This window comes from Nuphar pumila, chromosome 8 (genome assembly GCF_984573655.1).
Source record: "Nuphar pumila chromosome 8, dmNupPumi1.hap1.1, whole genome shotgun sequence".
NCBI classification, from domain to species: Eukaryota; Viridiplantae; Streptophyta; class Magnoliopsida; order Nymphaeales; family Nymphaeaceae; genus Nuphar; species Nuphar pumila.
In genome coordinates, this window is record NC_143256.1 from 65,450,527 (window position 1) to 65,465,732 (window position 15,206).

The 15,206-nt window shown below is 40.2% G+C and overlaps 2 non-coding genes across 2 annotated transcripts; both read left to right on the forward strand.

The window, feature by feature from the left end:
* Positions 1-1,355: 1,355 nt before the first annotated feature.
* On the forward strand, positions 1,356-1,458 carry LOC149829957 (small nucleolar RNA R71). Its single transcript, XR_016433989.1, has one exon. It is a non-coding gene; the product is annotated as a small nucleolar RNA R71 (small nucleolar RNA).
* Positions 1,459-13,773: 12,315 nt separating this feature from the next.
* Positions 13,774-13,876, forward strand: LOC149829958 (small nucleolar RNA R71). The gene has a single exon (XR_016433990.1). It is a non-coding gene; the product is annotated as a small nucleolar RNA R71 (small nucleolar RNA).
* The last annotated feature ends 1,330 nt before the right edge of the window (positions 13,877-15,206 follow it).

A 15,206-nucleotide genomic window follows, 5' to 3' on the forward strand; every position in this document is an offset into this window, starting at 1 on the left:
CTGAAGTACTGAACTCACCTGCTCAGTCAGATGAACCCTATTAGGAACTCTCTCTAGATTTACGCTTCTGCGTACATAGTTCCTTCAGGAATTTGGCATATGCCTGCACCTGCTGAATAGCATCGAGCAAAGGTAGGTTGATCTGCACATGCTTGAAGATGTCAAGCATGTCCTGGATCTTCGCACCTTGCTTTCCTCTATATCCGGGAGACTCTAATGCTTTGGGATAGGGTGGTGGGGGAATATACTCTGTTGGCTCCTCCTCTTTGTGAGAAGGCTCACTCCTATCCTTCTTCTTCTCTGAGGATGAAGATAATGATGATGATGAAGGTGATGATGGGGATAGGGATGATGATTGAGCCGACGTAGGTGAAACAATGGTCTCTGGCTCCTTTATCCTCTCTCTACTCTCTCGCTCTCTGCTCTCGACGTGATACTCACGTCCACTCCTCAGGGCCATAACCGATTTGGCCTGCTGCTGTGTCTCAGTATGAAATAGGCCTCCAGTCATCTGGTCCTTACCCTTCGGGTTCATGACAGCCTGACTCGGCAATGTACCCTCGGGTCTCCTACTAATAGCCTCAGCTAACTGTCCCATTTGCGATTCTAACTTCGCAATGGACTGCGTATGCGAACTCAAAATCTGGCTACACTTCTCGAAGGCGTTCTGATTAGAGGTTTTCACCTCTTGGAATGCCTGGAGAAGTCTCTCCTCAAAAGATGTCTGCGGGGCAGACTCCTGCTGAATCGGGGGAGTGACAGAAGAAGAAGAAGACTGAGAATAGTTCGGTCTTTGAAATGACTGAGTAAAAGATGGCTGCCGAACTGGCTCAGAGGGTGTAGGCCTCTGTGTGGAAGACTGTGGATACTTCCACGAAAAATTGGGATGGTTACGCCAACCCGGATTATATGTCGATGGAAATGGGTTATTCGGCGGTCTGACGTAACCCTGAGCTGCCTGAACTTGTTCTTGAACAAATTCAGGGTACTGAGCTACCGAAGGGCACTCAGTGATCTTGTGTGCCGGACTGGCACAAAGAGTACACACCTGCTGTGTAGTGGATGGTCCTGAGAGAAGCTGGTCCAGCTTCTGAGCAATCATGTATACCTTGCACTGTAGTGTAGTAGATGGACCAATCTCAAGAACACCAGCTTTCTTCTGAATGCTGGGTGTGGCTCTATCAGAATGAGTGCTCGAAGCATGGTGGAGTGAATTCTCGGCCAATGTATCAAATAGCCTCCATGCTTCGTCCTCGCTCTTCAGCATGAATGTCCCTCCACATGAAGAGTCGATCATCTGACGATTCTTGTCAGACAATCCATCATAGAAGCTCTGCACCAGTTGCCATTTCGGCACCTGATGATGGGGACATTTCCTGAGGAGATCCTTCATTCTCTCCCAGGTCTCATGAAAGCGCTCACCATCTAGCTCTGAAAAGCTAGTGATGGCTCTACGATATTGGTTTGTGCGACCAATGGGATAGTATTTCCGAAGAAACTCGTGTTGCAACTGATCCCAGGACTCTATTTCTACAGAATCTAAGGACTTTAGCCAATACTTGGCTTTGTCCTTCAATGAAAAGGGGAATAGAGTCAACCTTAAAGCATCATCATCGAAATTTTGTATCTTAACAGTAGAACAGATTTCGAGGAATTCATCTAAATGTCGGTTGGGATCCTCATGACTAAGGCCATAAAAGGATGGAAGCATCTGAATAATGCTGGCCTTAATCTCATAATGTGGCGCTCCTACATCGGGTCTCCGAATGCAGGATGCCTGCACATAATCTGTGGGAATGAAGTATTCCCGCAGAGGGCGTGAAAGAACTGGGGGTGGAGGTGGAGGATCCATGTCAGCCATTGTTGCCGAACTTCGATGAGAATGTAAAATTCTCTCTGGGTTGTCAACAAATGGGTGTAATGGGGTTCCTAGACCTCGTCGCCCCTGCATACACTGGTACTAAGACCAGATGTAAGCAAACGACCTAAATCTAAAAATAAAAACAAACTAACACAAGTACTAAAATGTAAATAAACAAATAACAGTAACTAAAAACAAACAGATATGCTATCTAGCTATGTCAGAATTCTATACTAAATAAATAAGTAACAAAGTAAACTATTCTAAAATGCAAAAACAAATAAATACAGAAAATCACAAACTATGTTTTTCTAAAACCCACCTGTCTAATCGCTCCTTGCAGAATGATAATTAAGTGAATCCTAAAAAGAACAATACGTGAATCCTATATTTACTAACTATGTTAATCCTATATTCACTTACTAATCCTACTAACTAAAAATAAAACAACTAATTAACTAACTAAAACAAATTAATAAATCAAACTCTAAGAAATAAAGTAATTAATTCGCCGTTCCCCGGCAACGGCGCCAAAATTTGGTTGATATTTTGAAATGATCTTTTTAAAACAATTATGTTCAATAAAACTTTGGAAAATCATCAACCAAAAATATAAAAACCGACTTTCCACGAACTGGTAAGTACGGGTCGAATCCTCAAAGAGCAGGAATTAATCACAATATTTCTAGAAAATTTAATTTATTAATGACAAATGTCAATCTACAATTATAAAGTTAATACAACTACAATTAATCACTAAAATGAAAATAAATAAGCACGCAGTCTTCTGCTCCACACCAAGGGTATTTCTGTGTTTTCGCCAATTAGAGAATCTTTGCACTTAGACAATAACCCTGGAAACTAAATATACTTTTCACCTAAAAATGCAGAAAATACAAAATTAGTATTCTATTCTAACAATGCAAACAATAACTAAAACTAGTTCTAATTTTACAAAAATAATAAAACAAATGCTAATTATCAAACAAAAATTAAATAAAATACTAAATTAATTCTAAAATTAACTAAATGAATTCTACTAATGCTGTATGATGATTATGCAACTCCTAAAATGCAGAAACTACTGAAAACAAGTCTAAATTGCCGAAACTAAGAAAATTACGAAACTGCCCCTAACTAGTGTAAAATAGCATTCTGACAGGTTATCGTAAAACCACTGTTTAATAGGGCAAACGAGGTCCGATTTTCCCTAAATTTATTCTGTTTTGCAACTGACAGATTAAACAAACTGACGGTTTTTACAGAATTGAAAAAAAGTATCTGCAACTCCAGATATAAGCGTTTCAAATCTAGGAAAAATCAGGATATCGACAGTCCTGTAATTTGAAATCCAGAAAAAGCGGTTTTTGCAAAACGCTTAAAAATCAAACCAAATCAACTCCGAATGATCTGAAATTTGGTCTACAGTTAAATAACACTTCAATAAAGTGAATAGAAGAAATTTTTTTGGAAAACACAGAATTTTTGCACAGAAAATAATGCTAGTGCGATAGGGCAAAAATCTGGTTTTTATTTGAGTGTACTATTCACTTTATGAATCTATTTTAACACTCTAAAAGAAAAAGCAAACCTAATGCAATCTAAATGACACTGTATACCAATGTATATGCAGATGACTATTACGAATACGCTAAATGCACGACGAACAAAACACGATAAGCAAATTATGACAAGAACTACGTTAACTAACAAGGCAAATGCAACTATGCTAAACAATAAAATGCAATCCGACTACTAAGTTAAACAATATCTAATTACCAATTCAAACAATCACAAATACATTTCACACATACGAAACAAATACGATATCCATACACACACTTCTACACTAAAACTAACTTAGATAAATAAACTAATTAGTATAAAAATCAACATAAATAATACTAAATGAAATTAATTCACTAAAGAACGAAGGCTAGGGTTAGGGTTCACTCGGTTGACTCGACTAGGCTCGGTTTGACTTGGATAGGTTCGGGTTGGTTTGGGAGAACTCGGTTTGGATTAGATAGGCTCGAGCTATGTTTGACTCGACTTGGACAAGTATGGACTTGGATTAGGTTTGGCCTAACTAATTGGGTTCGGTTTTGAGTTGACTTAGTCAACTAGGTTCGGTTGACTTAGGTGGACTCGGTTTGACTTGGATAGGGTTGGGTTAACTTGGTTTAGGTTCACTCAACTTGGTTTAACCTAGGTTAGGTTTGACTTAGACTAGAGTTGACTTGACCTAGGCTCGGTTTGGACTCACCCTGGGTTAGACTAAAACGTGACTCGGGTTAGGTCTTGGTCTCGGACTTAGGCTTATTAAGACTAGGTTGAACTCGGTTTAGGGTTGACTTCATCAACTAAGCTCGGTTTGAGTTAGGTAGGTTGGGATAGGCTCGAATCAAGCTTGACTCGAGTTAGATCTTGGTCTTGGATTAGACCTAGGGTGGACTTAGTCAACTAGGTTCGGGTTGACTTAGACTCAACTAAGTTTGACCTAACTTAGGTTTGACTAGGCTCGAATGGGATAAGGTAATCTCGGTTGACTCACTAGGTTTAGACTAAGGTTTGACTTGAGTTAGATCTAGGTCTTTGACTAGACTCGAATTGTGTTTGACTTGGGCTAGGGTTCAAGTTGACTTGGACACAAGGCCCACCTAACTAAGTCAACTAGGTTAACTCGGTTAGGGTAGGTTTCAATAGGTGGACTAAGGTTGACTCGACCTAGGTGTGGTCTTGACTAGACTCAAGTGTTGGACTAAAGCTTGACTAGGGTTAACTTAGTCAACTGAGGTCGGTTAGAAGGATAGGCACCCAATAAAAATTCAGAGATAATTTTGGAAATGGAGAAGTCCCAAAAATCGTCCTTTTAATGGGGAGTTACAATCTTAATGAGCTTTTAAATCCAATTGGGAAACATGGATCAATGCAATTTCCAAAACCAAGGTGAGGGAAAGCCTTTAATTGCAATTAATTCCTTTTTGAGAAGCCAAACCGTCCAACCTAGATAGTCACACGTTTTTGGCTTTCCAACCAAGAATTTAAGTGCAATTATTTCTTTCTTGAACTCATCAACGCCTACTTTGGAAATTTAATTGATTTTCAAATTGGCTTTTCAAATCTCAATTTGTAACTCCCTATTAATAGGCAATCAAGAATTAAATCCTTCTTTAAATACCCCACACGATTTTTGAAACTTAACTTTTTCCAAAAACTTTCCACATTTCAATGCATTAATTGCCTCTCCTCTCAAAATTCGCCAACTCTAAATTGACTCTACTTTCTAACTAAAAGAATTAAATCTACCTAAGGAATAAAAGGAATTAAATGAAAAAATGATTTCCTAGGAGTTAATGCTAACCTAATTCCCAAAACTTAATTAACCCCTAAAAACGGCTAGGAAAGAAAACCCTAATACATTGAACCTAGACACCTTCCTAACTCAATTAATGACAATTAAGACTTGCTAAAAAAAATTGACCAAGAGCTCAAGGGGAGCTCTAATGGCTGCCGCCCCTCCTTGGGGAAGAAGAAGACTAAAAAAAATAAGAATAAAAACTTAAACTAAAAAAAAAAAAAACGACTTACTAAGGAACCAATATTTTGATAAAACTAAATTAAAATATAATGAAAAGAACTCCTAACTCCACAAATGCAAACATGAACAGCCCTATGCTGGAATTTATTAAGAACATAAAGAATTGAAAAATCGACTTTTGTAATTTTTTGTTTTTCAATAGATCCAAAACACCAAAAACGCAAAATGCTAAAAACGATTATTTAGAACTATCCTAAACAAATGAAATGAACTAACACGACTATATACTGCTGTTAACACCTAAAACACACAGCAACTACACAGTTTACCAACATCAACACATACATTTAACAAAAATACTAAGATCGGCTAGAATAATCCTAGCCGATTTTTTTTCTTTTTCAAAAATAAAATCAAAACAAGACACAAGCACAACCCACGAATAAAAATGAACTAAAATGAAATTTTCTAATGAGATTTTCAGCAAAACAACACAATACACATGCTGGACGAAACAAAAATATCAAAACACAAAAATTTATTTTTATGAAAATCAAGAATCGGCTAGAATAAGTCTAGCCGATTTTTGGATTTTGTTTTTTTTTAATTGAACACAAAATCATAACACATAACCAAACAATTAAAATGAATCAAATTGAAATATTTTTATTGGATTTTCTGTAAAAATTCCACAATGAGACGCGTTGGAAACAAAAGCTCAAATCGGCTAGAAAAACTCTAGCCGATTTACATGTTTTTCTTGAAAAACAATGAGAATAGCTAACCAAACATGAAACCAATAAAACAAAACCTATATCTAACGTGCTGGTCTATGCACGAATGCTACTCTAAGGTTGAACCAAAAATAAAAACACAAAACACACCGAAAATAATAAAAAAAAAGCAACACTCACTTTCGGTTTTAGCTAGAAGAAGAAGACCTACCTTTTGGAAGATCCGGCGACCGGGGGGATGAAGAAGAGCGGACCGTGGCTGGAGATGGACGTCCTACGCAGTTCGAGAATGCTGTACTTCACCAAAAAACAGAACCTTTGCAGCTGCTACACGTTGGAGATCCACCGATGATGGAATGTGAGTCGATCCTTGATCGGAGGATGTAGAAAGCCGGATGGAGGTAGGGCCGGCTCACCTTGGTGGTGTGTTGCGCACTCCCGCCCAAGGTTAATGGTCTCCACCTCTGCTACACCTGCAAAAATACAGAAAAATGGTGAAACTACAGCAAGGAGAAAGAAAGAAATGGAAAGGAGCAAAGAGAAATCGAAGATATGCTTGAAAATCAAGCATAGGTCGGTCTTCAATGGCCAAAACGTTGGGGAAGATGAAGAGGAAGGAGTTGCTGGAGTAGATTCACTGCAAGGGGCGTCCAAACACAGCCAAAGACGCCTAGGGTTCTTTAAAAAAAACTATTTATAGTTTTGACATTTTTCAGAAAGAAGGTTAAAAAAATAAAATTTGCTAGGCGCCACTTTCTAGGGGGTTTTCAGAAAAACTTTTTGAAATGGATATGGATAGGCGTGTGGGTTGGGTTTTGGGCTTTCTAAGAGTTGATCCAAGGTCCAATTAACCTAATTGGGTCGGATATGGATCCGATCCACCTCGAAATTCGTGCCCAAACACTGAAATAGCCATAACTCTCTCATTTTAACTCTGATTTTTCTGAAATTCGAACCATAGCCCCTTACTATCAAAACACATCTAAACATGGGTTTAAAACCTTAAACTTGATACAAAATGCATGAAAAACTTGTTTACATGATGTGCATTTCATGCATCATCAAATACCCCCATGCTTGAATGTTTGTTAGTCCCTTAACAAACCCTAATCATGATATGCCCTGAAGACAAGAAATGCTAAGCATGAATGCATAATACTAACTCACTTTCGTAGGAATCACGGTTGCATTTAGCGTATGCAACAAGCCCTTTAAACCCCTAGCTTACACTAGTGGACGAGTAAGGTCTCGTGAGGGTTTGCAGAGATGCTACCCACAAACATCAATGAAATGCGAGGATGATTTTTCAAAAATATAAGGCTCTTAAGAATGCAGTTAGAACAAATATTTCATGTAATTGACATTCTCAAAACAAGTTTAAAAATCTCATACCGCCACAGTAAAAATTCTTTTCCTTCACTTTTCTAATATTGTAGCTAGTTCATGATTTTTCTCTGAAAGTCAAGTATTCTCATGTTTTACTCATTTATTATCACTTGTATATTTTCTGCACAGTAATACACATATATGCCTAAGCAATGAAAATTTTCTCATTCAACACATTCTTTTTTTCTCATTTTCACTCTTTTTTCAACTTTTGATCTCTTGCGCATTCTTCTCATATGAGCACTATTTCAAATAGTCAGTTTTCGTGACCCGTGTAGCGAGCTTTGGGTCAGTGACTCCCAAGCTGGCCAACCTTAGGGCACTAGATACAAAGTATCCCTCGGACTTAATTGCTCGAGTCACTAGACCTTCTATTCTAATAGTTTACGTATAGTCTGTCTCTCGTCATGTGCAATGTCTCTATCTCTTAGGCTTTCTATGCAGTCCATGTAACAAGCTTTCGAACCGATGGCTCCCAAACCAGCTGGCTTTGGGGCACCAGGTGTAAAACACCCTTCAGATTCTACTTACTCGAACTACAAAGGCCACAGATATCGACTTAGACAAGAAGATGATCTCCTTCGTTATCCTTTTCGTTAAGATACTCAAACACTTCATCTCGTGTCTGAGTTCCACTACTAGGATTCACGAAGACATCAACAACTAAACGTAGCTCTATTCTTTTAAACTCATTTTTCAACCACATCTTTCCATTGCTTATTTCTTTCAGAAAACATACTGTGCATACTTATACTAAAGTGATTCAAAATTTTCTAACAATCAAATACTATCTTTTCTTTGAATTTTCTCATGAATAACTACTCTATTTGACTCAGTTCAGAAATTTTTTTTTTATGGGGCTTAAAAATTTATAAACTGTTAGATTATGCCAAAAATAATCATATATGCGACAACTTATTCTCAAATGCCTGCTTAGATTACCAGTCATACAAAAAATTTTGAAATTTTTTTGTGTGCATGCATCTAAACCACCTCCTCATGCTTGAATGACACTGTCCCTAGTGGCATACAAAATAAGTAAAAATGTAATGCACATGCACACTAAAAGACACTAACAAAAATATGGGAGAAAGGATAGATACAACCTGATTTGCTCTGAGCTTCTGAAGTTGAATTTCATCTGATCTTTTAATTCTTTGAAAGCTCTTCCATGCACCTAGTAACTGATACACTAGGTGTTAGATTCATCCTGCATACATCAAAACAAATGTTAGCACATATGAAATGAAATACTGAATAAAGAAAAACCCTGAAATGAAAAACAAATTAATGTACATATGATACATCCCTCTGGTCGAATCCTCATGCCTTCGTGAGATGCACTATCTCACACTCACCATCCTGCAAGGCATCTGAAATGAAGGGCTTCAGTCTTTGCCCATTTACCTTGAATGTACCTTGGGTCATAGGATCGAATAATGTCACTGCTCCATGGGGAAATACTTCTTTCACGATGTAAGGACCTGTCCATCTCGATCTCAACTTTCCTGGGAATAAATGCAAACGAGAATTGCATAGCCACACTTTCTGATCTGGTTCAAACACTTTCCTGACAATATGCTTATCATGAAATGCTTTTGTGTGAGCTTTGTATAATTTGGCATTCTCATACGCATCATTCCGGAGTTCCTCTAATTCTGAGAGTTGCAATGCTCTCTCTTTGCCAGCCTGGGTGAGGTCAAAATTCAATTTCTTGATAGCCCAATAAGCTCTATGCTCTAGCTCGACAGGAAAATGGCATGCTTTCCCGAATACAAGGCGATACGGGGACATACCAATGGGAGTCTTAAAAGCAGTTCTATATGCCCAAAGTGCATCATCTAAGCGCTGAGACCAATCCTTGCGGTCCGGGCGAACTGTCTTTTCTAAAATTTGCTTAATCTCCCTATTGGACACTTCAACCTGTCCACTAGTCTGCGGATGATATGGAGTGGTGAATCTATGATTGACAGAATATCTTCTCAGAAGAGCAGCTATCTGTACATTCCTAAAATGCTTGCCACCATCGCTAATCATCGCACGTGGCACCCGAAAACGACTGAAAATGTTGTGCTTAATGAACTTAAGCACTACTCTATGATCATTGGTCTTGGTTGCCACAGCCTCGACCCACTTGGACACATAATCAACCGCCACCAGAATGTATAAATTTCCGAATGAAGGCGGAAATGGTCCCATGAAATCAATGCCCCAAACATCAAAAATCTCGACTATCAAAATCGGAAGCAAGGGCATCATGTCCCTCTTGGACATGTTCCCAATCTGCTGACATCGCAGGCATCGCCTACAGAACTCATGAGCATCCCTGTGGAGTGTGGGCCAATAAAATCCTGACTGCAAAACCTTTGCAGCCGTTTTCCTACTGCTAAAATGCCCTCCACCGGCTAATGAATGAGAAAAATTCAAAATGGACTGGTACTCCTCCTCCGGAACACATCTCCTAATGATCTGGTCAGCACAGTATTTCAACAACTCTTGTTCATCCCAATAATAGTGCCTTACCTAAGATAGGAATCTCTCACGCTCATTCTTGTTCCAATGCTCAGGTATCTGCCTCGAAACCAGATAGTTCACAATATCTGCAAACCAGGGTAACTGCGGTGTACTGACTGACATGATCTGCTCGTCGGGGAAAGAATCACTTATCGGCCTCTGATCCTGCGTGGTCTCCACGATCAGTCTGGAAAGATGGTCTGCTACTACATTCTCGCTTCCCTTCTTATCTCGAATCTCGAGATCAAACTCCTGTAGTAGTAGGACCCAACGAATCAATCTCGGTTTGGTGTCTTTCTTATTCAACAAATATTTCAATGCTGAATGGTCAGAATAGACAACCACCTTCGAACCGAGTAAATAGGACCTGAATTTATCCAATGCAAAAACTACCGCAAGTAGCTCCTTTTCTGTCGTAGTATAATTCATCTGAGCATCAGACAGAGTTCTACTCGCATAGTAGATCACATAGGGATTCCTATCAATGTGTTGTCCTAAAATGGCCCCCATAGCGTAATCAGATGCATCACACATAATCTCAAATGGGAGAGTCCAATCTGGAGGTCTCAAAATAGGTGCAGTAATCAAGGCCTCTTTGAGAATCTCAAAGGGGTTCATACAATCCTCACCGAAAACAAAGGGTTGGTCTTTCTCCAATAAAGTGCAGAGCGGTCGAGAGATTTTGCTGAAATCTTTTATGAACCGCCTGTAAAATCCCGCATGCCCTAAAAATGATCGAATCTGCCTCACAGAGGTGGGTGGAGTCAAACGAGAAATGGATTCCACCTTCGCTCTGTCAACCTCAATACCACGCTTGGACACAATGTGTCCTAGCACAATCCCCTCCTGGACCATAAAATGGCTCTTTTCCCAACTCAGGACGAGATTGGTCTCCGCACACCTACTCAGTACTCGAGCAAGTTTTTGGAGGCAATCTTCAAAAGAAGAGCCATACACTGAAAAGTCATCCATAAAAACTTCCATCACATCATCAATCATGTCCGAGAAGATAGCAAGCATGCACCTCTGAAAAGTAGTCGGGGCATTACAGAGCCCAAACGGCATACGTCTAAACGCGAAGGTGCCATAAGGACATGTAAATGTGGTCTTCTCCTGGTCATCAGGATGGACAGCTAACTGATTGTATCCTGAATATCCATCTAGAAAGCAGTAGTAGCTCTGGCCTGCGAGTCTTTCTAAGATCTGATCAATGAATGGCAATGGGAAATGATCTTTCTTAGTTGCCACATTAAGTTTCCTATAATCGATGCAGACTCGCCATCCTGTAGTGGTCCTCATCGGAATTCTCTTACCCTTCTCGTTCTCAACCACAGTGAGTCCTGACTTCTTCGGCACAACCTGAATCAGACTGACCCACTGGCTATCAGAAATAGGGTAAATGATTCCGGCATCCAACCACTTCACCACCTTTTTCTTCACCACTTCCTTCATGTTGGGATTTAGCCTTCTCTGTATATCCCTAAATGGCTTGACTTCCTCATCACAATGGATTCTATGCATGCAGAATGAATGATCAATCCCCTTCAGATCAGCAACTCCCCAGCCAATCGCTGCCTTATGCTCTCGAAGAATAGTCAACAGTCTCTGTTCCTGGTCCTCAGTGAGCAAGGACGAGATGATCACAAGCAGAGTCTCATTATCTCTGAGATAAGCATACTTGAGTGAATCTGGTAAGGGTTTCAACTCGAGTTTCGGAGGTGACTCGATCGAAGACTTGGCGGGGGTCTCCGCAAGTGGTGGAAGAGGCTCCCTGATAGCTCCCCAAGGTGGTCTCTCTGACGACACTCTAGACACATCTACACTATCTACACTACTATTCTTCTCTATATGGTATAGATCTAAAGAATCCTCAGTAATGTACAACTCGGGCTGCTCCTCCACTAACTCATGTGCAATGTCTACATGAAAGCAGTCCATGTCTCCTGCTGGTCCCATCGCGGCATTGAAAATATTCAGCTTGACTTTCCGATTGCCGAACGAGAGATCCATTGCTCCGGTTCTATAATTGATGCACGCATTGGCAGTCGCCAAGAATGGTCTGCCTAAAATTATCGGAGTCTAGTGCTGGCTGTCTACTCCTTCCATATCAAGAATAATAAAATCGACTGGAAAATAAAAGTCATCCACCTTAACTAGCACGTCCTCCAAGACACCTCTCGGTACCTTGACGGAACGATCTGCCAGCTGCAGTGTAATCAGAGTCGATCTCATCTCTCCTAGCCCAAAAGAATCAAAGAAATATCCGGGTAGAATGTTCACGCTTGCTCCAAGATCGAGCAATGCGCGTTCTATCCGAATGTTCCCTATAGTACAGATAATGATAGGGGCTCCAGGGTCCTTGAGCTTTGGTGGTGTCTGATGCTGAAGTACTGAACTCACCTGCTCAGTCAGATGAACCCTATTAGGAACTCTCTCTAGATTTACGCTTCTGCGTACATAGTTCCTTCAGGAATTTGGCATATGCCTGCACCTGCTGAATAGCATCGAGCAAAGGTAGGTTGATCTGCACATGCTTGAAGATGTCAAGCATGTCCTGGATCTTCGCACCTTGCTTTCCTCTATATCCGGGAGACTCTAATGCTTTGGGATAGGGTGGTGGGGGAATATACTCTGTTGGCTCCTCCTCTTTGTGAGAAGGCTCACTCCTATCCTTCTTCTTCTCTGAGGATGAAGATAATGATGATGATGAAGGTGATGATGGGGATAGGGATGATGATTGAGCCGACGTAGGTGAAACAATGGTCTCTGGCTCCTTTATCCTCTCTCTACTCTCTCGCTCTCTGCTCTCGACGTGATACTCACGTCCACTCCTCAGGGCCATAACCGATTTGGCCTGCTGCTGTGTCTCAGTATGAAATAGGCCTCCAGTCATCTGGTCCTTACCCTTCGGGTTCATGACAGCCTGACTCGGCAATGTACCCTCGGGTCTCCTACTAATAGCCTCAGCTAACTGTCCCATTTGCGATTCTAACTTCGCAATGGACTGCGTATGCGAACTCAAAATCTGGCTACACTTCTCGAAGGCGTTCTGATTAGAGGTTTTCACCTCTTGGAATGCCTGGAGAAGTCTCTCCTCAAAAGATGTCTGCGGGGCAGACTCCTGCTGAATCGGGGGAGTGACAGAAGAAGAAGAAGACTGAGAATAGTTCGGTCTTTGAAATGACTGAGTAAAAGATGGCTGCCGAACTGGCTCAGAGGGTGTAGGCCTCTGTGTGGAAGACTGTGGATACTTCCACGAAAAATTGGGATGGTTACGCCAACCCGGATTATATGTCGATGGAAATGGGTTATTCGGCGGTCTGACGTAACCCTGAGCTGCCTGAACTTGTTCTTGAACAAATTCAGGGTACTGAGCTACCGAAGGGCACTCAGTGATCTTGTGTGCCGGACTGGCACAAAGAGTACACACCTGCTGTGTAGTGGATGGTCCTGAGAGAAGCTGGTCCAGCTTCTGAGCAATCATGTATACCTTGCACTGTAGTGCAGTAGATGGACCAATCTCAAGAACACCAGCTTTCTTCTGAATGCTGGGTGTGGCTCTATCAGAATGAGTGCTCGAAGCATGGTGGAGTGAATTCTCGGCCAATGTATCAAATAGCCTCCATGCTTCGTCCTCGCTCTTCAGCATGAATGTCCCTCCACATGAAGAGTCGATCATCTGACGATTCTTGTCAGACAATCCATCATAGAAGCTCTGCACCAGTTGCCATTTCGGCACCTGATGATGGGGACATTTCCTGAGGAGATCCTTCATTCTCTCCCAGGTCTCATGAAAGCGCTCACCATCTAGCTCTGAAAAGCTAGTGATGGCTCTACGATATTGGTTTGTGCGACCAATGGGATAGTATTTCCGAAGAAACTCGTGTTGCAACTGATCCCAGGACTCTATTTCTACAGAATCTAAGGACTTTAGCCAATACTTGGCTTTGTCCTTCAATGAAAAGGGGAATAGAGTCAACCTTAAAGCATCATCATCGAAATTTTGTATCTTAACAGTAGAACAGATTTCGAGGAATTCATCTAAATGTCGGTTGGGATCCTCATGACTAAGGCCATAAAAGGATGGAAGCATCTGAATAATGCTGGCCTTAATCTCATAATGTGGCGCTCCTACATCGGGTCTCCGAATGCAGGATGCCTGCACATAATCTGTGGGAATGAAGTATTCCCGCAGAGGGCGTGAAAGAACTGGGGGTGGAGGTGGAGGATCCATGTCAGCCATTGTTGCCGAACTTCGATGAGAATGTAAAATTCTCTCTGGGTTGTCAACAAATGGGTGTAATGGGGTTCCTAGACCTCGTCGCCCCTGCATACACTGGTACTAAGACCAGATGTAAGCAAACGACCTAAATCTAAAAATAAAAACAAACTAACACAAGTACTAAAATGTAAATAAACAAATAACAGTAACTAAAAACAAACAGATATGCTATCTAGCTATGTCAGAATTCTATACTAAATAAATAAGTAACAAAGTAAACTATTCTAAAATGCAAAAACAAATAAATACAGAAAATCACAAACTATGTTTTTCTAAAACCCACCTGTCTAATCGCTCCTTGCAGAATGATAATTAAGTGAATCCTAAAAAGAACAATACGTGAATCCTATATTTACTAACTATGTTAATCCTATATTCACTTACTAATCCTACTAACTAAAAATAAAACAACTAATTAACTAACTAAAACAAATTAATAAATCAAACTCTAAGAAATAAAGTAATTAATTCGCCGTTCCCCGGCAACGGCGCCAAAATTTGGTTGATATTTTGAAATGATCTTTTTAAAACAATTATGTTCAATAAAACTTTGGAAAATCATCAACCAAAAATATAAAAACCGACTTTCCACGAACTGGTAAGTACGGGTCGAATCCTCAAAGAGCAGGAATTAATCACAATATTTCTAGAAAATTTAATTTATTAATGACAAATGTCAATCTACAATTATAAAGTTAATACAACTACAATTAATCACTAAAATGAAAATAAATAAGCACGCAGTCTTCTGCTCCACACCAAGGGTATTTCTGTGTTTTCGCCAATTAGAGAATCTTTGCACTTAGACAATAACCCTGGAAACTAAATATACTTTTCACCTAAAAATGCAGAAAATACAAAATTAGTATTCTATTCTAACAATGCAAA